The sequence below is a fragment of the Eptesicus fuscus genome, chromosome 10 (genome assembly GCF_027574615.1).
Source record: "Eptesicus fuscus isolate TK198812 chromosome 10, DD_ASM_mEF_20220401, whole genome shotgun sequence".
Taxonomy (NCBI): Eukaryota; Metazoa; Chordata; class Mammalia; order Chiroptera; family Vespertilionidae; genus Eptesicus; species Eptesicus fuscus.
The window spans coordinates 95,752,431-95,775,913 of record NC_072482.1 but is presented as its reverse complement, the minus strand read 5'-3'; the positions used below and the strand labels follow the sequence as shown (position 1 = coordinate 95,775,913).

Sequence of the window (23,483 nt, the reverse complement as noted above, 5' to 3'; positions counted from 1 at the left end):
AGTTGCTGTGGCATAAAATAAGCCTTAACTTATACTCAGGCAACATAGCTACCATTCGTGAATCCTAACTAAAGCCACAAAGAATGGAGACAAGCTGCTTTCAAAACTCCCACTCTTCATAAAAACTGGCTTAAGGAAGCCTCGGAGAGAAGAAGGCGGCTCCCTCGATCTGAGAGGTGGAAAGAGAATATTCTAAGTGTTTTCCCAAAGCTTCCCCGACATCCCGTTGCAGAGCGAGGGGCTTACTGCACGTGCACCTCGGTGGGTGTCGAGGAGAGATGTGCTCATCCTGAAGATCACACGGCTGGGCACAGAGTTCTGTGGTGTCCCCTGGGAGTCTGCACCCTGTGCTCACGTGCCAACACCCATCCCAGGCTCAGGTGTGCCAGTGGCTGCCAGAGGGGTGCTCTCCTTCCCACCCATGACCCTCAGCCTCCCCAAAGCTGGAGGACAGTGTCAGTAACAGGTGAAGAAGTCACTGTGTGTTCCTGCTAGCTATGTTTGGGGGACAGCGAGGGCCTTAGCTGCTCAGAGGGAAGGTTGAGATTTGCCCACTTGCCAAACCCTAGGGGCTGTTCCCAGCCCCAGCTTACCGCTCAGCGCAGGACTGGCCTGGGGCTGCAGATGCCAACCCTACAGCCTCCGCCTGTCCCCTCGTCCATCCCCAAGGTCACCCTCCTCTGTCCCCAAGGTCACTGCTGCCACACCTTTAGTCCAAGCTGCCCTCCTTCCCACCTGGGTTCCGGACAAGTGCCCTCCAGGTGGTCTCCTCCGAGTTCCCCTCCCCACCCTGACAGAACAACCTTTCCAGAAGGCAAGTCTGCTCAGGTCTCTCCCCTTAAACCTTCCGGTGCTTCTCATTAGCTTTCCATGTAGAGCCCAGACTAGTTCATTTGCACATGAAGTATTCCCTGCACCCACATCTCTGTCCCTCCCAGATTCTCTTCTTAGCTCTGCTGACCCAGGACTACTTGTCATTTTTGAAACACACGCTGAGGTTGGCACGTCTGTGCCTCCAAAGATGCTTGGACATCCCTAACCTAGTGCAGGAGGCAGGTGCCCCTTGGACGTCCTCCTCCTCTTCTCTTCCTGCCTCGGGGACCACATCCATCCTTACAGCTACACCTGTGCCCACATCATGGCCCACACGCATGTCATGGCTTACACCTGTGCCCACACACACGTCATGGCTTACACCTGTGCCCACACACACATCATGGCTTACACCTGTGCCCACACGCACATTGTGGCTTACACTTTCACACGAAGTCCTATTTTTCATCCAACAACAAACATTTACTTTGTTCTAATCACTGTCCTCAGTGAGAGAAATTATTGGTGAGCGAAAATAAATGGGACCCGCTCTCACAGACGAGTACGATGGAGTGCTCAGCGTGTTACAGAGTGGAGTAGTCAGGGATTCTGAAAACAAATGGGAGACCGAAGCTCTAAGAAGTGCTGTGAAGATGAGGACCACGGAGGTCCGACAGCTCACAGTCAAGGGTCAGTGGAGAGGACACAGGGTCAGGGAGGGGCACAGGGTCAGTGGAGAGGACACAGGGTCAGTGGAGAGGACACAGGGTCAGGGAGGGGCACGGGGTCAGTGGAGAGGACACAGGGTCAGTGGAGAGGACACAGGGTCAGGGAGGGGCACAGGCTCAATGGAGAGGACACAGGGTCAGGGAGGGGCACGGGGTCAGTGGAGAGGACACAGGGTCAGGGAGGGGCAGGGGGTCAGTGGAGAGGACACAGGGTCAGGGAGGGGCACGGGGTCAGTGGTGAGGACACAGGGTCAGGGAGGGGCACGGGTAGCAGTGGGGGCGGGGCATGGATTGATGCTACAGGAGATACGAGGTCATGTGCACCACCCAAGCACAGGTGGACCTGAAGGGGCACAGCTGGCACATGAGTTCTCTTTGTCCGAGGTTATTCTGAGGACCTGGCGGAGTCGCGATTTGAGGGGGACAGACTGGACACAGGTTGTTCTGAAAGTTAGGGTAAAGGTGGGGCTGTCGCTATTGTAAGTCTTGGAGCTGAAGACGAAGATCAAAGGTCAGAGATCAGAGACAGGGGTGATGTGGCTTGATGAGGGATGGCCGAGGGAGGTGAGGGACAGTTGTCCAGAAGATTCCTGGGTGACTCAATGAATCACATCCAGCGTAATGCAGTATAAACGGGACACCTGAGCATTGGAATTCTCTTCGTGACGTGCGGGGGCATGAGACCGGGTCGCAGGGCCTGTGACTGTCCCTCTCTGAGCTGTGTCACTGCATTGGGGCAGAGGCCACGCTTCCCACGGTGGCCCTGAGCGGCAGGAACAAGGCGGCCTGCTCTCAGGGGCGCCTCTCGGGCAGGTGACCGGGCGGAGGACTCCGGGCCCTTCGCCCAGCTCCTAGAGCCCCAGGGGCCGCCTGGCCCAGGTCCTGCGTGTCAGGGCACAGGCGCTAACACAGGGCTTCGTGTCCCCTGACCTCGGGAAGTAGCCACGTGCGACATTCAGTGCAAAGCAGGATGTGGCACTTGAGGGAGTGCACGATGTCGCGTCAATGGAAATGCAAAGACTGAGAGAAGCACACGACAGGGATGTAACCGCTGGAGGAAATGAGCACCTTCCCGTTAACCGTCCACACGGTGTTCACCCGGAGGCGGCGCTGCAGGTCGCAGGTCGCGGGCACGAGAACCTTAAAGGCGCAGCAGCCACACGCTCTGCGGTAACAGAAGAAAGTCCACGTGCAGCGTGGTCATTGATCGCCGATTTTACAGACAATATATGCATCCAATAGCTAAAAATGGGCGCATTTGGCCATTTTCATTATCTATTTTATCTTCATGGTGAAAAGGATTTTGTTAATCCTCACGCAAGGATATTTTCCATCGATTGTTTTTAGAGAGTTGGAGAGAGGGGCGGGGGAGAGAGAGAGAGAAACATTGATGTGAGCAGGGAGAGAGAGAGAGAGAGAGAGTGTCCCTCACCTCCCTCGGCCATCCCTCATCAAGCCACATCACCTGTCTCCGGGTTGAACCTGTAGCCCAGGTACGTGCTATTGGTCGGGAATTGAACCCATGACCCTACAGCAAGCATGTCACACTTGGGGCTGGTGCATGTGCGCCCCGCCGGCTGCGAGCCTGACACGCTTGCCCTACCGTGTGCAGGCCAATGCTCTAGCCACTTGGAAACACCGGCCCGGGCAAAATTATTTTGTTTAATTACGTGAGTTATGATTTTTAACTAAAAGTGTGGAAACTCTGCTCCCCTAAAAGCGCACGCTCGCGGTTACACGGAAACAAGGGCTGCACACTGGGCTGTTCTCGCTCACTGTTAGGACGTGTGACTGTACTCTCCACCGTGTGAATTCTGGAACATACCACCGTATACCCAGAGGTTGGTTTCCTTTAAATTTTACATCATATCATCAATCTTTTACCACAATGCCAGTCAAAACTAGCAATTATAATACCTCAAAACTAGCAAAACTAAAGTCTCACCAAGTGCTTGCACTACATGTAATGACTGCTGCCCAATGGTCGGGCTGTGGACGGCTTTCCAGTGCTCATAACGAAAATGACCTTCCCGTTCACCTTCCTGACATCCTTCCCGGGGAGCCCAGGCCCCGGGGCTGCGGGGGGAGGTGCTAGCTTCCAGGCTCCATGACAGGCGGGGGCGCTCGGTCTGGATGAAGGGAACCAGACACACAGGGAACAGGAAAAACTGTACAAACAACAACAACAACAACAAACAACAACAACAACACGAGGGCGCTGCTTCCAGTGTCACCCCAAGAAACTTCCTTTCTCTGGCGTGACCTTTGCTCCCGTCTTTCCTTTTGATTCAAACTGGCCCCGTCCAGCACTGGCCGCCCCAGCCTCCCTCTCCCGTGCACGGCCACCCCCTCAGGCACTGAGCCCTCCGCGCAACGCGGGTCTGGCCCACATCTCATGATCTTAGGACAGGGCCTGGGTCTGCTGACCACGGAGACAGAGCTGCAGTCACAGTAGTGACAACATCGAGGCCTCCAGACCCGGGAAACCAGGGAAACCACCCCACCGACCTCCCCTCGTGAAACCAGACAGAGCGAGGCCAGGGCGGACCAGGTGCCCTGACCCACTGCCCCCACCCGAGCGCCCACCAATCCGTAGGGACCCAGCCCCTGGCTCCTCAGTCACCATGAGGAATGATGTTCCCCATGGGGTCCGCTCCCTGGAGGCCCTGGGGAGCTGGGCTCAGACCTGCAGCTCCCCGTGATGCGGGTTCGACACCATCTCCTTAAGTGAACCTTCACGTTCTTTGCTGCAAAGCCGCTCACAGCTGACAGAGCTCTGACTCTCGGAGGCGAGCCAACCCCTTTGTTTTGGTGACACCAGCCCCGGGGGGGTGGGGGTCGTTGGCACTGAACCAGCCCCCATGTCAGGAGAGGCTCCGCAGGAGACAGAGTATAGGAAACAGCAGACGATGAAGGATTGTAAACTCAACGCAATGCAAACATATGCCAACGCTCAAGATTTAGGAGAGGAAAGAGCTGAATAACAACACAGCCAAGACGACAGGGCAGGATGTGGGATTGAAAATGGGCCAAAACAGGGAGGCGAGAGGAAGACAAAGCGCGTGCTGCTTCTCATCATGTTTTTGTGTCGGAAAGGAGAACTTTATCAGTACACTAGAGGCCCGGTGCATGAAATTCGTGCACAGGGGGGGGTGTCCCTCAGCCCAGCCTGCACCCTCTCCAATCTGGGACCCCTCGAGGGATGTCTGACTGCCTGTTTAGGTCCAACTGCCTGTTTAGGTCCAACTGCCCTACCGGGATCGGGCCTAAACGGGCAGTCGGACATCCCTCTCACAATCCAGGACTTCTGGCTCCCAACTGCTCGCCTTCCTGCCTTCCTGATTGCTCCTAACCGCTTCTGCCTGCCAGCCTAATCACCCCCTAACCACTCTCCTGACAGCCTGATTAATGCCTAACTGCTCCCCTGCCAGCCTGTTTGCCCCTAACTGCCCTCCCCTGCAGGCCTGGTCACCCCTAACTGCCTCTCCCCTGCAGGCCTGGGTCCTCCCCAACTTCTCTCCCTTGCAGGCCTGGTCCCTCTCAACTGCCCTCCCCTGCTGGCCATCTTGTGGTGGCCATCTTGTGACCACATGGGGGCAGCCATCTTGTGTGTTGGAGTGATGGTCAATTTGCATATTACTCTTTTATTAGATAGGATGTCACACAGATCGCCTGGGGCGCCTTCACTCCCCTTTGTCACATATGGCCTTGAAGAGGTGAAAAGGGGCGGGAATTATCACTGTTGTTGAGATTTGCCCGACGTGAGAGTGTGAGACCCGTGATCACCTTCTTTTTCTCCGTGGTGAGCATCTGCCTGACAGGGTGACAGGGAGGGTGGCAGAGACGGGACGCACAGACTGCAGGGTGTAACGGGGACACCTCAGAGCATGGGGCCCAGGGTCCCTGCTTCACACAGCCAAAGGGGCCCTGAGATTTGCCGACCTAGAGCTGCCTTTTAGGGTTCTGGTTTAACACTGGTTATTAAGAAACAAAGACTTAGGAAGAACCTTAGACTTCCCCCCTCTCCTGTCTCAAATTCCAGGGAACCTGCGTCAGGAAGGGAACTCGGCACAGCCACCTTCACAGGAGGCAGGGGCCCTCGGAGCACCCGCCGCTGACTGGACAGCTTCCCCCCCGCCCGCCCCCTCTGTCCTTGTGTCTGTGTTGCCTGGCAAAAATCTACCTGCTCTGCAGCCAAAGGTACCTGCCTTTCAGGTTCTGCTTTTCCTCAGCTACCCGGAAAGTGCCTGCTTCCCTTGAAATCTCGGACCACTACTCCCCGCTCTCCTTTGTCCACAATGACACATGCACCCAATTTTACCTGTTTTTGGAATTTTCGTGCTCATGTGCATCCCCATAGCCGTGTTTTACACATTTGATTTCCTGTTAATCTGTCTCTGTTGACTGATTATTAACCCGGCTAGAAGAATTTAGAAGGTGGGAAAGAAAGTAGTATTTTTTCCAGCCCCCACTATAGAATTTCGTTAAGTCCTTGGTTTCTTGATTGTAAACATACATTACCAAACATATATTTTACGATACATAATGAAGTAAATATTTATAAAATACACTTAGAGTTCATAAATTGCAAGTAGTGTAACTTGGTGCTCACTCTACTGCGTTGTGGGTTATCTTTGCACACTTTGAGGTGTCCATCCAGGAGGAGCTCCTAGTCTAAGGTGACCAGATTTTAACATTGGTAAAGCGGGACACCATTGACAGGGCGGGGGGGGGGGGGTGTCTTTTTTTAAAAATATATTTTATTGATTTTTTACAGAGAGGAAGAGAGAGGGATAGAGAGTTAGAAACATCAATGAGAGAGAAACATCGATCAGCTGCCTCTTGCACACCCCCTGCTGGGGATGTGCCCGCAACCAAGGTACATGCCCTTGACCGAAATTGAACCTGGGACCCTTGAGTCCGCAGGCCGACACTCTATCCACTGAGCCAAACCGGTTTTGGCCCGGGGGGGGGAGGGTTCTTGATTAAAAATTTGGTCTATATTGTTATCGCTTTTGGTTTTTTTAATAAAAGGAAATTCACTTCTTAGATCATCGTTGAATTTGCATCCTCTTTTCTTACTCATTATGTTAAAAATCTAAAAAAAATAATTTAAAATTATATTATAAATTATTATATACATATTGCTTAAAAACACAGTAAGTAGGTACATAATTACATGAACATATTTTATTGTTAGTTTATAAATTAAATTGATTGTTATAAAGTAACTATATTTTAAAAATTATTTTAATCCTATATTTCTTTCTAAATAATAACAATACTAACTTGTATTATTTTTCCTCTGAATTTGCCGTAACGTAAGTCGTGTCACTTTCAAGGCCGGCGCTAGACTTTTTGCCGCCACTATAAAATATAAATAATACGAGTACTGTCTGCTAAATTCAAGAAAATTTATGTATTTATGAAATAAATAAATTACTTACCTAAATTATCTGAATAGCTGATTTGTAATGACATCACTTGTTTAACTAGCTTACTAGCACGCAGTACGATGTGCATCGTCTGAGAGACAGTTACAAAATGTTTTTGTCGTTGCCAATCCCCAAAAATGCCATTGTTCATTAAGTCCAAACAATGGTGATCGAATTCTAACAACTGATCAACAATGAGAACTTTGATAAGCAGTTCTCGATAATCAGTTCTCAACGATTATTTGTTATTATTAAAGTTTAACATTATAAAATTAACAAAAATAATATAAAACTCATATCCTGGCTAAATAGCCACATGGCCACCAAAAACCGTCTATTCCCTTCCCGTTCTCCCGCCGCTCCCTAGCTTGTCGTGCATTCTTTCCAAAAATCGGGACTTTTTTAAAACGCCGCGGGACGCGGGACAAATTGTTAAAAATCGGGACTGTCCCGCCAAAAGCGGGACGTCTGGCCACCTTAGCCTAGTCTGACCTGATGCTCCAAACGGTGCCTGGGAGATGGCTGTCGTGAACCAGTCCCTAGCAGCAGGAAAGGGGCCGGGGAGGCCACACATGACAGGCGTCTTCTCTGCAAAACACCGGGGAGGGGACCGGACAGAGGCAGACAGGTGCTGCCCATACAGCTGGGGCGACACAAGGAAGGTGCTTGCTGTCCATCACACCTGGGGACAGAGGTCCTTGGCTGGAATGGGTGTGGCTGCTGCGAGCCCCAAGGGATTCGGGGCACTGGACCCTCTCAGCAGAGGTGTTCGCTCTTTTACGCGGTGGGTTCTCGTGGGGCTCGTGTCCCTCTGGGCTGGTGGGGCTCGCTCGCTTCGCTTCCTTGCCATCGCCCCACGGCCCACGGCCACGCGGACCCCACGTAGTGGAGTGGTGGCTGCACTGGACCCGGCTCCCACAGGCAGAGGAAACTCGGCCGCTGGCTCTGCTTCTCGCTCTCCTGAGGCCGCAGCTGCACTTCTCCCATGACCGGACTAAGGGACGTGGGGCCTTGGACACCCAGGGGTGTGATTCCCGGGAGATGACGCTCTCTGCCCTACCCCACCCTCCCGTGGGGCCTCCGGAAAGGCTGACTCCAGCGGCACCCCGAGAAGCCCACTCCCCCGGCCAGGGGGGGACGAGGTGTGTTTTTTCTCCGATAGCACTTCGTCCTCTGTCACTAAATGACAACGAGCAGAGGAGGCAGAAGAGCAGATGACGCCACAGCTCCGGGCAGAAACGGGGTTACTTTATAAACAATTATGAAGGCATGACAAATGACCAACAGAATAAAACTCAATGTTGGTCTTTCTGTAATATTTCATGGATATTTTGCATATTAAATCAGCTAGCAATGACTGATGAAACACTGTTTTATTAAATAAGTCCTTTCTGAAGTCTATTCATCATCAGGAGAATGTAGTTGGGTAATGAAAAGACGATGTGGTTTCACTTGTGTAATTCATTTCAAACCTCAAACAATGGAAAGAAATGAAAAGAAAAAAAAAAAAAAAAAGAAACCAAATTAAGTATCGGGGTAAAGTCCTTGAAAGAAAGCTGGAGGATGCCAAGGAATACAGTAGGAGTGGAAGTAAGTGCCTACCTGTAAGTTACTTTTCAGCTCATTCTAAATTAATACCCCACAGCGAGGGAAATGCAATCTGCTACGTGAGCCAGGAGGTGGCTGCCGGGGCTGGGGGAGCCGGGCTGGGAGGCGCCGGCGGGTACAGAGTCTGCGTTTCACCAGGTGGGAGGACCCTGCAGCTCAGCCGCACAACGAGGCGCCCGCACTCCCACCTGCCCAGCCGCCCACACGTGCTGCTTTGGCACAAGGGTTCCTTCGAGTTCACGTCAGAAAAACACTTCCCCCCAAGCAGGGCTGCGATTCCCTGCGAAGGATGATCTTCCTGCGCCAGAGGGAGTGCCAGCCCTGCCGAGGGCGGGGGCTGAGGCTGAGGCTGAGGGGCTCTCGGCAAGAGCCCTGGTTAGAACCATTCATATTTGCCCGGCCGGTGTGGCTCAGTGGTTGAGCATCGATTGACCTATGAACCAGGAGGTCAGGGTTCAATTCCCAGTCAGGGCACGGATCCCCCGTGTGGGGCGTGCAGGAGGCAGCCAATCGATGATTCTCTCTTACCATGGATGTTCCTCTCTCTCTCTCCCTCTCCCTTCCTTTCTCTGAAATCAATAAAGTCACATAAAAAAAAATAATGCATATCCCCTTTAGCCGCTCCACATCCTTTTCAGTTACTTTCCCACAACTGCCTCTCTTTGTTCAACCTTTGTCCACAATTCTGTGGGGCCTTCATTCCTTCTGTGGGCTCCCACGTCCTGTAAAACTTAGTAAATTTGTACACTTTGCTTCTGCTTATCCGTCTTAGGTCCATTTAATTCTCAGGCCCAGCGGGAAAGCCCTAAGGGGGGAGAGGTAAAAATGTGCCTCCCCTCCATCACGTGCGGTTAAAATGAGTTAAGAGGCTAAAATGTATGTCATGTGTATCTCCCTGTGTATGTTTTCAGGGTCCCAATCTAATGGACATGCTTTGAATCGTTATTAACCCCGTGTTAAATCTGAAAGGAAAGAAACATCAGCTGAGCTGTCAGAAAATGTCTGCGTATCCAGCCTTGGGGGCACCGAGTGTATTTTTAAAAGAAGAGCAATAAGACTGTGTCAATATTGATTGAAAAGTCATTAGTAAAAATAAAACTGTTATAATAAAAATGCCCTTATTTCCTAAAATTTTTAAAAATTATTTCTTAAACGAAGAGCAAAAGAGTCTGCCATCTGCGGAAATACTTCCCACCCGAGTTGTGGGGGCGCGGGCAGCGCGGACTTCCCGGGGCGAAGTGGGAGTCGGGCCACAGCCGCTCCACCCGGAGGGAGGCCCGCGCCCATGGAAGGAGCATGACCCGCGCGGAGGCAGCGGCCCCCACAGGGCGGCCCGGGGCTGGCACGTGGCGCTGGGCAGGCAGTAAACTAGCCCCAAACTGGGGCCAGGAAGACGGCGCCCCCCCGTTCTTTGGGAGTCATGAGAAATCCAACACGTTGCCATTCGGCCACGGGAGACAGATGTCACACCCTGCACGCCGGCCTGAATACTCTGAGAAAGCTCTAGAAAGAGGGATTGGGTAAAACTCAAAATGGGTCACCGTTTCTTTCAAATATTGATTATATCTTCATTTTATAACTTACACAAAAATGACGTTTTAAAAAGTGGAGAAATTACTTGAAAGCTGTTAGAGTGACAAACCGCTGATTTTCATGTGTCGGTAGAAAACGGTTGCCAAAGATCTGGTTTCTTGGGAATTACCTGCGATCTTTACCGGAGCATGAAAATAAAAAGACTGTTTTTATGTGCAGAAGCTGGAGGTCTGGCTCCTCAGAGAAGAACATTTCAATGCTAAAACCTCAGCGTCAGGTGATGGTTGCGCTGCGCACCCCCCCCACACACACACCCCTCTCAGGAGAAGAAGGCGCAGGCGCCTGCCCTTCACACATGTCAGTCGCCGGGTAGTGAGAGCGCATTGTTCGCTCCCCCCTCAAAGAGCAGATCCCGGCAGGAACTGAAGAGGACGAGAAATGTGGAGCCAGTTGTTTAGACTTTGGGACCGCTACTCGCACATGCTCATGATCACCATCATTTCAAACCAAATACGGCAGCCACGGGGCTCAGTTTCACTCAACTCGGAAGAGTTAAATTCAGCGGCAACCAGACGCGCTTCTGATGATTCCCAGAGGAAGTCGGAGCACTCGGATGACTATTCAGATTTTACGGTTATTAAAACGATTGATTCAATTTCCTTTTCTTACGTAGCTCTGCTTTGCTCTAAAACCTGGCCTTTCATAGGGCAGAAAGGAAGTTTAACCAAAGAAGCAGAGATGAAGTCATCAGGTTTTCCCAATGCCCAAGGCTATCATTATCTGACCATCGGAGTTGAAATCTCAGACAACTAAGATGCCTATTTTTTAAAAACACGACTTCATCCTAGTAGATGACCCAGCACCATCAGGGCCCGGACTTAGGCGCTGCATCTCCAGGACCTAGTCAGGGCCTGGTGTATCGCTGACAGTAATGATTTGTTGAATGACTTCTAGTCAAACCATGAAAATCAATAAGAATAAATTAAAGCTCCAGTGACGTTTAATCATGAAGATCTACCTTAAAGGAAGAAGCAGTAGTGACTGTGTCACCTTAACGGGTGCCCTACTGGTCCCTTTATTTCCAGCCCCTCCCTGCCTGCCATGGTGCCCCGGAGCACTATCCCCGAAGTCGCACTCTTTGAGGTTCAAGCAATGAACAGTACTTACTGTGGAAGAACAAGCAGCCCCAATGGGATTAACCACAGAACTGGTGAGGTCCAATACCCAGCAGAATAAAACCAAGTAAAGCAGGTTAAAAATAAGGCCCTGGGCCCTGGCCCGTATGACTCGGTTGGCTGAGCATCCTCCCTTGAGCCAAAAGGTCGCCGGTTCGGTTCCTGCTCAGGGCACATGCCCGGGCTGCACGTTGGATCCTCTGTGGGAGCCGTCCAGGAGGCAGCTGATCTATGTTTTTCTCTTAGATAGGTGTCTCTCTCTCTCTCTCTCTCTCTCTCTCTTTCTCTGTCCCTTCCCCTCTCTCTCCAAAAAAAAAATAAAAAAATATTCTCAGATGAGGATTTAAAAATAAAAACTCTTCTCATCAGTTTTACATTAAGAAACAGATGTATAAAAAATAGAAAAAGAAAAGAAACAAAAGTACATTTTCATGCCGACAAAGTAATTTTGTAAAGCAAAATAAATGATAAAATGTGTATTTATTAACTTTACAACATTTAGATGTTTGATATAGTATTGTTGATATCCAATTGACTTCTCAAGCATATTTTCTCTTCTAATTTTATGGCTCGCAGCGAGGCAGAGATTTTGATTTATGGTTTCCAAATTACAGGTAATTTTGGATGATTTTAAGTTACTCTCTACTTCATTTCACTCTGACTAACTGCACGCACTGCACAAAGACCTCTCTCCCCGACTCCATGGCTCCCAGTCAAGTGCGGCCGCCGGCGTGTGCCGGGGAAAGAGTGCTTAGAACCGACCAAGAGCGCGTGTGTGACCCCAGGACCTTCAGGTGCATGACATGATGCGTGTAGCCGTCATAGTAGATACCTGGGTGTGTGCGTATGGGAAAAAGCATGTGCGCTGTGAATTCATCAGATGGCGCCTTGGGGAGCGGGCCCATCCGTCTTCCCCGGGGCCCTGCATTGGAAGCTCGCGCTCTGGGTGACCCGTGTGAGGACAACGGGGATGTGGCATCTCTGCACCCACATGTGTCTGCTCATGTGTGTCTCATCGCTTCTTGTTTGTTTTTGTAAACCTTTTTGCTAGCAATGATTTTACTTTGAAAAGAAAAGAGAAATGGGACATAAAAAGCAGATTTGCGTGGTTACTTAAAGCTCCCTTATATGGTATTTAAAGGGTGAAAAGCACTTTTCACAAAGGAAATATGTATTTGCATATGCTCATAAAATATTTACGTTGAAATATACAAAACACAGTCATTCGTGATCCCTTAATTAGCCGTTAAGCAGAGTAAGAACTTAATTAAAATATAATTTGTGAAGTCATTAGAGCTGGGTTATAACTTTGACACTGATTTTCAGTAATGAATAGGTCCCGAAAGCACGTGATTCATTTGGCTGTTGACATTGCATTTTCTCTTCAGCACTTCCCTCTTTGGGGAATCGGTATATTTTCAAAACTGACAGGCATCCAGTAGACACCATCGTTTAAAAAATGAATTTAGAAAATGGTTACCAAATGGACTCCGATTAAATGCATTATCATTAGAGGAATCTCCCCTTACGGCCCAGCCAACTGTAGCCTATTCTCTCACGGTTACTTCTGTCACCATTTAACACTCCGTATTCACTGGTCTGGTTGTTTTCTTCCTACTATAACGGAAGCTCTATGTAGACAGGGAATTTATCTGCTTTATTCTTGCTGTCTTTCTAGTCTAGAATGGTACCTGGCACATAGTAGATATTCAGGTAATGTCTACTGAATAAACAGCCTCTTCTTATTAAGTTGCATGGACATCAATTAGATGACACACCCAGTTAAAAACACATACATAAGAATAAAATTTCAATATGATCAGACCACTAGAATTTAAATAAACTAATTCTTTGTATCAGCAGTAAGTAATATTCAGTGAGCTAATCTCATATAGGTCCTAAGAGCATTACAAACTACATTCTGTAAGAAAATATAAAAATAAACAAAGATCTATGAGGCTTGAAAATAAAATGTAAAATATGCCTAAGTCCCCCTGGCCGGGTGGCTCAGTTGGTAGGCCATCGTCCCATGTACCAAAAGGCTGCTGGTTCCATTCCTGGTCAGGGCACGTGCCGGGTTTCGGTTGTGTGTGATCCCGGTAGGGGGCGTGCAGGAGGCAGCGATCAGTTACGCTCTCACATGGAAGTTTCCCTCTTCCTCTCCCTTCCTCTCCCTCTAACAATCAATAAACTATTTTCTAACATAATAAAGTAAGAATAAGATATGTCTAAGATAACCATCCTCCCAATTAGCTACCGAGTAGATGAAATTCAAACTGCTACTATATTAAACAAACAAAATATACGAAATGTAGGCTATCTTATTTTAATAAATCATTTCAAACATCAGCTTTAGCATATGTATTCATGACATACCAGGGGCTATGGTAAGTGGGAGTTAAAGACCGCCCCGCCCCAGTCCACCATCGCGGCCCCGGGGACAAGAACACAGATTTCTGTCTTCCTCAGCACTGAGACTGACACAGGGTGTCTGGCTTCCCCAGAGAAGGTACTAAACCGTGAGGAACGGTCACGAGGCAAGAAACACAGTGGTCTGTCTAGAAATCCACGCACAAAGGCTTCTCGTGTACAAAGAGCAAGACAGCCAAAGACCAGAAAAGCAACGGTGATTGTTTCAGAAGCCGAATCATGAGGCTGTACATGGATAACATGCAAAATTGCTCAGCAAAAACAGTTTTCTCCAATCCGGGTATATTCCAGAGTTGTACTCACTGGATACCGAGCTCGCTACTTCTGAAAGCTGACCCAAATCCTAGGATTACTGACCAGACAAAACATTCCTGGTAATATTGCAACTGTCCTCTCACCCTTCCTGCCTCTTCCCACTGACACCCTCCCCTCCGGAGAGTCCAGGTTTCTTCCTCAGGCAATGGACCATCTGCAGAACCGCTGCTGGACACTCGAAGGTAGTCCCGTTGTTAGTCTATTAAATGTAATAAGTTACAACAACCAAGTGTCAACATTACCACCCACACGGGCGGAGTGAGCCAGAGATGCCCAGACAGGATTATCAAGATCTTAACTTCTATGTTTTTTGACTTGTGGTTTTTATGTTACCAGTCTAACACATTAGCACTTCTCATAGTGCATTTAAAAATATATGAAGGAAAATTGATGTAACAGAGCCATCTCTTTTGTGCCTATGCAAATGCATCATTACCCAAGCAACTCCTCAAAAATGATCTTTGAAGGGTGATTAAAAACACTATTTTTTTTTCAATTCAGTCTTATACTTTGCTGATTTTTAAAAAATACTTGATGGTTAATAAAATTTTATATAGCTTAATGCAAATGGAAAGCATTTTTTTTTTTCAAATGATGAGTTGATGCTTCTCAAGAGATTCACTATTGCCAGATTTTAATACTGAAAAGATGAAGGCCTTCTTAGGGTCATCCACACACCTTCATTAGCTGGCAAAGTCTTACAGAATGAACACTGAGATCTTACCCCAGTACTGAAACAGGAACGAGGTGTCTATACACACATGCATAGACATGCACACACACATTGTACACAGAAATAAGAATTGTGAGTTGGCACTAAATCTTTGTCTTTTCTTTGTGATTTTTCCAAACTCAAATTTTACTGTCTGCAAGAGATTTAATACATGATTACACACTCACTCACACCCTCCCACATACATACTCAAACACACACACTAACACACACTCAAACATGCATTCACACCCGCTCACACTCACATGCACACACTCACACATATCCACACACTCACCCACACACTCACACACACACATTTATGCAAACTAATACAACATTTGCTGATTACATCTGTTTAAATAAAAGGACTTCCGTGAAAAATACAAAGAAGATTTTAATTCATTGACATTTTTACATAGAACGTTTTTAGAACGGATCTTGCAATGGCGCAGGACTGTATCGCAAGAGAGCTCCATTTATCTGTCTGTACGCAAAGACAGGAAGCTAACGGAGGAAAGCACCCACAGAGACCTCTGGCCGACATGACAGAAAAGCTATGAAAGCTGGAGGGAAAGTGACAACAACACAGAGCCATCCTCCAAAGTAAGAAGGCCAATACCAGGCTCCGAGGAAGACAGGAAACGCAAGCAGCGAGCGGTGGCGGGGGAGGAGCCCTGGAACCTGGTGCCCAGAGATCGGTCGGAGCCTGTGCCCCTGAGACCCCCTGGGAAGCAACCACAGGGATGAGTCCACGCCCGGAGCGCGAGGGTGCCAAGCACATGGCACAAAACGGAGGCTCCCAGGTCAAATGTCAAGCTGAACAGCTGAGAACAAGAGGAAGTTGGCAGATTCAAACACCCCAGCAGGTACAGGTAATAGAAGGATGTGAAAGAAACTTTAAATAAATCTATTCTTTACATAAACTGTTAAAGACAGAAAGAGAAATCATAAAGCAAGAAGGAGACATTATTTAAGAAAAGGGGGGGGGGAGATCTTGTAAAGAAACAAACATCGAGTCTCAAATTGATATTTACCGAAATACACAGGTTAGACAGTAGATCAGACCTAACTGAATCACTCAATTAGAAGACAGGTCTGAGGAAATGCCTGGAATGAAGCCCAGGGAATTAAAGAGACGGGAACGGAGAAGAAAAGAGACCCAGAGTCTGAAGGCTACAAGGAGAAGGGCCAGCTCGTATTTACAGGGACGTCGGCGTCTGCACATTTAAAGCAGATTGAATTCTAAGCAGAACCGATCTTTAAAATTCACACCGAGCTGCAAACATGAATAGCGAATAGGTTTCAAAATGCAGAGCAGGTTTGGGAGTCAGTGATGTCTCTGATATTTGGGATTGTTGTAATATGTAGACATATACATACATGAATTAATCACCTCAAGGCCATCGTACAAGTAAAATGTACTAGTCCTTTATGTAATACTAAATAAAGTGGGAGAAAAAAACATTCACTAAAATGCATACACACATATAAAATGGTATACATTTCATAGTCTCTAAATTTAAAACATTTGTCTACAGAAATCATTTGAACCAGATCGCGAAAGTAGGACATGTTTTAGACCAGGGGTCCTCAAACTTTTTAAACAGGGGCCAGTTCACTGTCCCTCAGACCGCTGGAGGGCCGGACTATAGTTTAAAAAAAAACCTATGAACAAATTCCTATGCACACTGCACATACCTTATTTTGAAGTAAAAAAACAAAACGGCAAAAACACCCGCAGGTGGCCCGCGGGCCGTGGTGTGAGGACGCCTGTTTCAGACCCGCTGAAAGAAGGAACAAGAATGTATGGTTTATGCAAGAGGAAGCCATTTACCTTAACACTTGACATGTGCTCCCTGGGCCTTTTTCGGATTCTTTGTTGAACAGCGATCTGTTCCAGTCAAGGAGCTACTTAAGACTAGAGCCCTTGTTATGCAGGCTTGAGGGCCAGCGCTGTGTGCTCCTCACCAGTTACTCATGATGTCAGCAGCTGAGCCACTGCTGCCCAGGGGTTGATCAGGTCACATTAGGGCTCTGCAATGGGGCACAATCCCATAATGGACTAAACTAAACTGGACTCGGCTGTTTTAATAGCCCCTGGACAAGAGTCTCGACAGTGCCCCCCACACACACATGCCACAAAACTGCCCATGACGATTGAGAAAAAGAGGAAGACTCAACATGCAACTGGAAACCAGGCATAGTAACGAATGCACAGGCAGACATATAAGGAGCTTTTACAGATAGCAAGGCCAATGGAATTGGAAAGAAAACACACCATTCTCGGTGAATTCATGTTTTGCAGCCAGAGGCACCCATCCGAAAGTCAGGAGGTAGCTTCTGCATCCCTCCTACAATTTCTGCCACTTGGTCAGGAATATAAGCTCTAGAGCAAACTCAGAGGGTGGGGGTAGTAGGCGAGGGCACCATCCTGCTACGGCGAAGTCGTTGCTTTATAATAAAAAGTGCTATTCCCTTCCATTCTCATCCCCGTCGATATTGCTTCTACAGCCACTCCCCGCCAAATCTCAGAAAAGAGCTGAACAGGAAGCAGGGACAGAGGCCCTGGGTAGCACATTCACCGCATCCCAGAAAGCAGTGCGCTCTACAAGCAGAATGCTGCGGGCAAGGGCAGAGGGAAGCAGAACTGCACGCTGTGCATCTCAGGGGTTGCAGTTTTCATCTGCTCCTTCTATCTCAGTATCGAAAGTCACAGAAGATCCCCTTTTAGGCGACAGAACGGAACTTGGTGAGACATGCTCCTACCAGACCCTGAGCTTTAGCTGGGAGCTGGGCGGTCTAGCTGAGGGGAGCCGGTAAGAAGAGCTCACCTGTCCCCAAGCAAAGAGGTGAGGTCCAGCACAAGCCCATGTCCTATGTCTTGGCAAACACCTGTCCTCGATTGAGGTCAAACCAAAAATGTATAGTAACATATGGGTTTCATAAACACCTACTCACAAAAAGAAATGGTTATAATCTTAGAGGCTTGACAGTGAGAAAGCCCCTTTAAAGTCACTTCTGCAGAAATCAGTGATTTTTAGAAATAGGCGCACTCAAGGGCTCAGTAGCCAACCTTCATAAAAGAAGAGCAGAGGTCCTTATTGTGGTAACAGGAAGATGCAAAAATAAAACTTTACCCTGAGGGAATAATCAGCCATGTTTGCAAAATATATATACATATGCATACATATATACATATACATATATTCAATGATGTTGATAATAGTATTGCTTATATTAGCAAAATATTGAATAAAAACATTAATATCCAACAATAGGGAATTGGTGACATTACAAAACCCTCTAGAGATTCTCAAAATGTTTTTTAAAGTACATGTTCATTGGCATCATAAGCTGCCCAGTTGACAAAACCTCATCTCCCCAACTTCAGATGGTAACCAACCACCAATTCTATGGAATGTATTTTCTCAACAGCCCTCAAACTAGCTCTCTTCTCTCCATGCTCACAGCTGTGGGATTATAATTCATTCATATCATTCATTCAGCTTTTTCTATGATAAACTTGGCTGTACAATAATGGTAAGCTTTTTAAGCCAATGTGTATAATGATATCACAGAAGAAATTAGCAATATAAAGATTTGCAAGGCTTAATATAGCAGAAGTAAAATTTAAATTGAGGCAGTAATAGAAAATTTGATACTAAAGAAAATATAAAATAAAAGAAAGTTCTATAATTTTTTAAAAAATGAATAGAGATAAAAATATTGATGGAGATAATGAAAGAAGTTATAGGATCAAATATATGTACAGTTTATATAAAACATTTGTTCTAAGAAAGAATGTAGAAAAACTGTGACAAAAATAATAATCTATGACATCACAGAAGAAAACTCTCCTCACTTGAGAAAAAGTTTCAAGTAGGTAGACAGATTAAGTTCACTATATTAAAGAATTAATGAAAATAAAAATATATATATATGTATATAGACATAAAAGCAACTTTTAATTATACAAAAATACTGCAATTACCCAGACTGTGAAAATCAGTAACCAAACAAAAACAGATCAAAGAAATAAAAATTAGAGTGGTCTTAATCTTTCAGCAACCATATGTTAGACTATAATGATGTTAAATGTTCAGGGATTAATTTGTAGGAGAATGGTTGTAATTTAAGCATGTTAACAGTGATCAATCAAATCATGGTTCATATATGAAAGTGGAAAAAAATATGACTTCAAAAAATTCAAGAGTTCAGAAATAGTCAACCCATGTACATGTATAGGGATATGAATCTAAATAAGAACTCAAGAAATGGAAATTTATGGCTTTAAAGTTTTATGGATTTTCCCTTATTCAGACTGGAACACAGTCTTGGAAATTCTGTAGGACTGTTTGTCTTAGATTGGGAAGGGAGATTTGCGTCATGATTCTGTCAATGGTCTTTGTCCACTTTTATACTTGTCCCAAAATCAAGCAATGTGTTTCATATTTAATGTCTTTTTCATAATATTTGTTCCTATTCTCCATAAATAAACAAATGACATGCTCACAATGACAAATCCACATATGTGATTGGCACTGCGGCACGGGAATGAGAAAGAAGAGGCCACGTGTGACCTTGCCAAAGCAGAGCCGCACAGGCGTGTATTCGCATGTATCTCCCCCAAGGGTCTTCAGTACAGACCACTGAACGGCTTGGGGAGGGGGCGGCATGGGCAGGGTGGGGAGGGTCAATGGGATTAAAAAAGGGGGCAACTGTAATGCCTTCACAGTAAAGATAAATTGTGAAGACACTGTTAAAAAGCATACTCACTATGGTTGTCTTTTTTGTTAGTTGCTGCAGTTAAACTGGGGAGAACTACTAATAATTTATTCTCCTGTGGCAGTTATGGCCATTATTCATCTCCTCTGCTCATTAACCCTCGAATGTTCCTTTGATTTTCTTAAAAACCATCATATGAAACATAATTTCAACAAAGTAAAATATATACACGTAGAAGAAAGACTGAACTAAAACATCAATACTGTACTGAAAGCTGTTATCTCAGATGAATGCTGTCTTCTGTATAAATTTTATCCGTTTTCCAAATTTTCTACAGCAATCATCTATTGGTTTAAAACTCAAAAATGAAAAAAAATTAGTAAGTGCCAATAATTTTTATGCCATTTGACAAATTTTAAAGAACGAGTCGTATATCAGTTTGTTTATAGATCCAGCAACATAGAAGCGTGAAATAGACTGATGAACCTCAGAGGGGAGGTGGAGGAGGGTGGGAAGGGATCAACCGAAGAATTTGTATGCATGTATGCACAACCCTGGACAGAGACAACAGGGTGGTGAGGGCCGGAGGCAGGCCAATGGGGGAGGAAGGGGACATATGTAATACTTTCAATAATAAGATTTTTAAAAAATGAGTTGTACACTATTCTCAACTATACAAAAAGAAAGATAAGACATATACTTTGAAAGATGTTGACACCATTGCATTCAATGAATGATGGAATGGTGAGTGATTTCTTTATTCCTTCTACTTTCCAATATTTTATTTTATAAAATGAACATGTATATATTTCATAGTGAGAGTAAAATCTTAATAATACAGGTACAAATTTATATGTTTTTACATGAATTCAACTGATTATCCTACCATCAAACTTTCAAGGTCAGGATAACCTTCATTGTGACAAAAATAAGATGTTATTTCCTAAAATTGTTGCCTCACATATTAAAATTGATATGATTATGCATTAACATAGTATTTAGATTTTATCTGAAAGAAGAGGAGAAACTTGAACACAACTGCAGCGGGTTGGAAATTCACGGGGTACCCAGAAGCCTCAAATGTAAGGAGACCCTTTGACCCTCTAGATGAAAACATCAAGCAAACATTGATTTTTCCTTTTTACTATCTGATTTCACTTGTCATTTGTCAAAGAACTTTTGATCTCGAAAGTGCTTCAGCCAAGGAAAGGGCCGTGTGCCAAGTGATAAGACAGACAGGGGCCTTGAAATCAGCACCTGCAGGGAAAGGAGACTCGCTCTCCAGGCCGGTGTGGCGATACCACCGAGGTGCAGGTGGGCCCCACGCAGGAGTTCCTGACCAGCGGCAACAGAGGCCATTGTCAGGTCAGAGCACCGGGTCCCCTAAACGACAAGACCTGAGCGGGCAGGGCAGCAAGCCCACTTCATGGGTGAGTGAGTGACAATGCGGTACCTTAGCTGTGGCACCCTAAGGCCACCAAAGGCTGCTCCCATATTTCTTTTTTTCTTTTTTCTTTTTTTTTTTAATCCTCACCCGAGGATATTTTCCATTGGTTTTTAGGGAGAGGGGAAGACAGAGAGAAACATCGATGTGAGAGAGACACATCGATTGGTTGCTTCCAGCATGAGCCCTGACCAGGGCCCTGCGGGGAGGATCCTGCAACCAACCGAGGTACGTGCCCTTGACTGAAGTCGAACCCAGGACCCTTTGGTCTACAGGCCGATGCTCTATCCACTGAGCCACGGCTGCTCCTCCATTTCCACATCGGGGGGTCGTTTAGCCTAAAAAGGGGGAGTGGCTTGCGGAATTTCCCTCCAGTGTCCGGGGCCCTGGGTCTGAGCTTCCCCACGGCTCGCTCCCCTGGGCCCGGCCCTGTGAGCTGTGGGAGCCGGTGCCACCAAATCACGGCCCGGAGCGACAGGCGACCTTTCTCTTCACTCGCTGCCACTCTCCGGGGCCGTAAATCAGGGACTTCCACGCTGGAAGAGGTGGCATATGCCCTCGCGTGCAGAACAGATGGAGCTTGGGGAGAGCTGTTTGGCAGGCTTGCTACAGGCAGCCCTGCCCATAAAAGTGAGCCGTTCGCTCTAATTTCTCACATAAATTACCCGGCGGCGGGGAGCGCCGGCCCATTCAGCAGAAAACCCTTCATCTGGCTGTCAGGGGTCAGCTCGCCCTTTTAAATTAAAGGTGTTTCTGAGCCGGGGCTGTGTTCTCCTGCCGCACACTTCCCGGCAGAGCGATCTGCATCCAATAAAAGACGGGCGTTCGCTGGGGACGCGGGCCTCCTCCACACACTCGGACCGGCGCGTTCATTGCCGGGGGGTCCTTTTTCTCCAGACTTCCAGAGTGAGCTCTGACAGTCAATCCCGGAGGGGTTAACAGTGGGACCACAAACCAGGCAGATCGTCACTTTTCTGGTGAAATGTGCTTACAAAACGCCAGTAAGGCCTGCTTTCCAAACCCGCACTTTGGCTGCGAGCAAAGGACACGGAGCCCAGACCCTCCGAGGACATGCCCGCTCCCTCGTGGGAAACAAATTCCTCAGCTCAGAAATAAATTTGCCTACGAGATTTCAAAAAGCAGTTCTGGCTTCCCCTGGGGCGGGGTAATAGATAAAGACTTTGAATCCTCAAGATACTGAAACGTTAAGAAACTGGAGCCACCAAAGGACTAAAATATTACTCCAACACGATAGAATTCTGACAACAACACACCGAAGATTGATGGGTCGGGTATCGCATCAGTGTGCCTTACTTTAAAATGCAACAGTATTTACGGACGGCGAGCTGACATGATTTGGGGCTGGCTTTAACTGTACGGAAACCGGTGCACGTTTCATAATAATTATATTCAGTAGCTTTCTCCTAATAGGGAGTTATCAGTCACGTCCATGAAAACGGTCCCCTTGGCACAGTTCCTATAGGTCATGATACTAAGAACCGAAGTAGAAGAACATACCAGAGAAAAAGCTCTGATTAGAGTATTAGCAACTTGCGGGGCGACTCAGGATGGAAGGTGTTGCCGGCCCCCTTACCTCCAGGAGAAAGGTTTAGCATCCCGTCCGTCCGTGCCCAGCGTTTTCTTTCCTTGGATGGTACAGGGGGACATGCATTTTTAGTCGTCAAGAAGAAGAAATGAACTTGTCGTTTTGAAGTTTAAGGAGATTCAGAAATGCGCAGCCCTTGGTAAAGCGTGGACGTGCGACAGGAGGAGCGTTTTCATGATAAAAGGGCAACCCACCCAAGCGACCGCCTGTATCTCCAGAGACCTGCTCTCGGTGGCTAATTCCTAACCCGTATTTGTTCTTTAGACTATTTCCTGAGCATCCGGTTAGGAGTTATGACAAGGCATTTCCCAGAGCTCCCCGTGAGACACCAGACCCAACATCAAGTGCATGGTCGTCCTGACAGGCTGGAAAGCGAGGCCTAGAGAGAGAGACACGGCCAATGAAGCAGCGTCGGCGGAGGTCAAAGGTGAGGGACGGGCTCCAGCAGGCTCACCGCCACCCACACACCCCGGGGGTGAGGGGGGAAGGTAGGGGGGGAGGAGAGGCAGGGCAATGAAGGCAGGGACTAGAGGCGCAGACAGGGACCCTGCCTTAGGGAACTCCAGGCGGCGCACCTGCCTGACCTGGTTTTCGTTTTCTTAGAACATTCCAACCGTGTAAAACAGCGTGCACTCTCCTGGCAGTAAGCTGGGTGTAGCTATAGAAATGAGCACATTCATAGACGTCACTGGTCGAAAACACAGGCAAGTGTTTCTAATGCTTCGCATTCATTTATGAAGTCACTTTTTAACAGAAAAACAAAGTCTTGGGTCCCAGCGTTGGTCAGCCCGTAACTGTGTCATTACTACAGGAACCTCCGTGGGGGGGGGCGGGGTGCGGGTGCTGCGTGCACCTCCCTCAGGCCGGCGGGGAGACACACTCCAGGCGGTGCAGGGAGGCTGTGTGAGCCCAGTCTCACCCGCTACGTGCACCGGCTCTGGTTTTGTTCAGTTTCT

At 47.4% G+C, this 23,483-nt stretch overlaps 1 protein-coding gene across 2 annotated transcripts in view; it reads right to left on the bottom strand.

The window, feature by feature from the left end:
• The window catches only part of PACRG (parkin coregulated), a 322,109-nt gene that overhangs the window by 243,888 nt on the left and 54,738 nt on the right, over nucleotides 1-23,483 (bottom strand). The window lies entirely within an intron of this gene.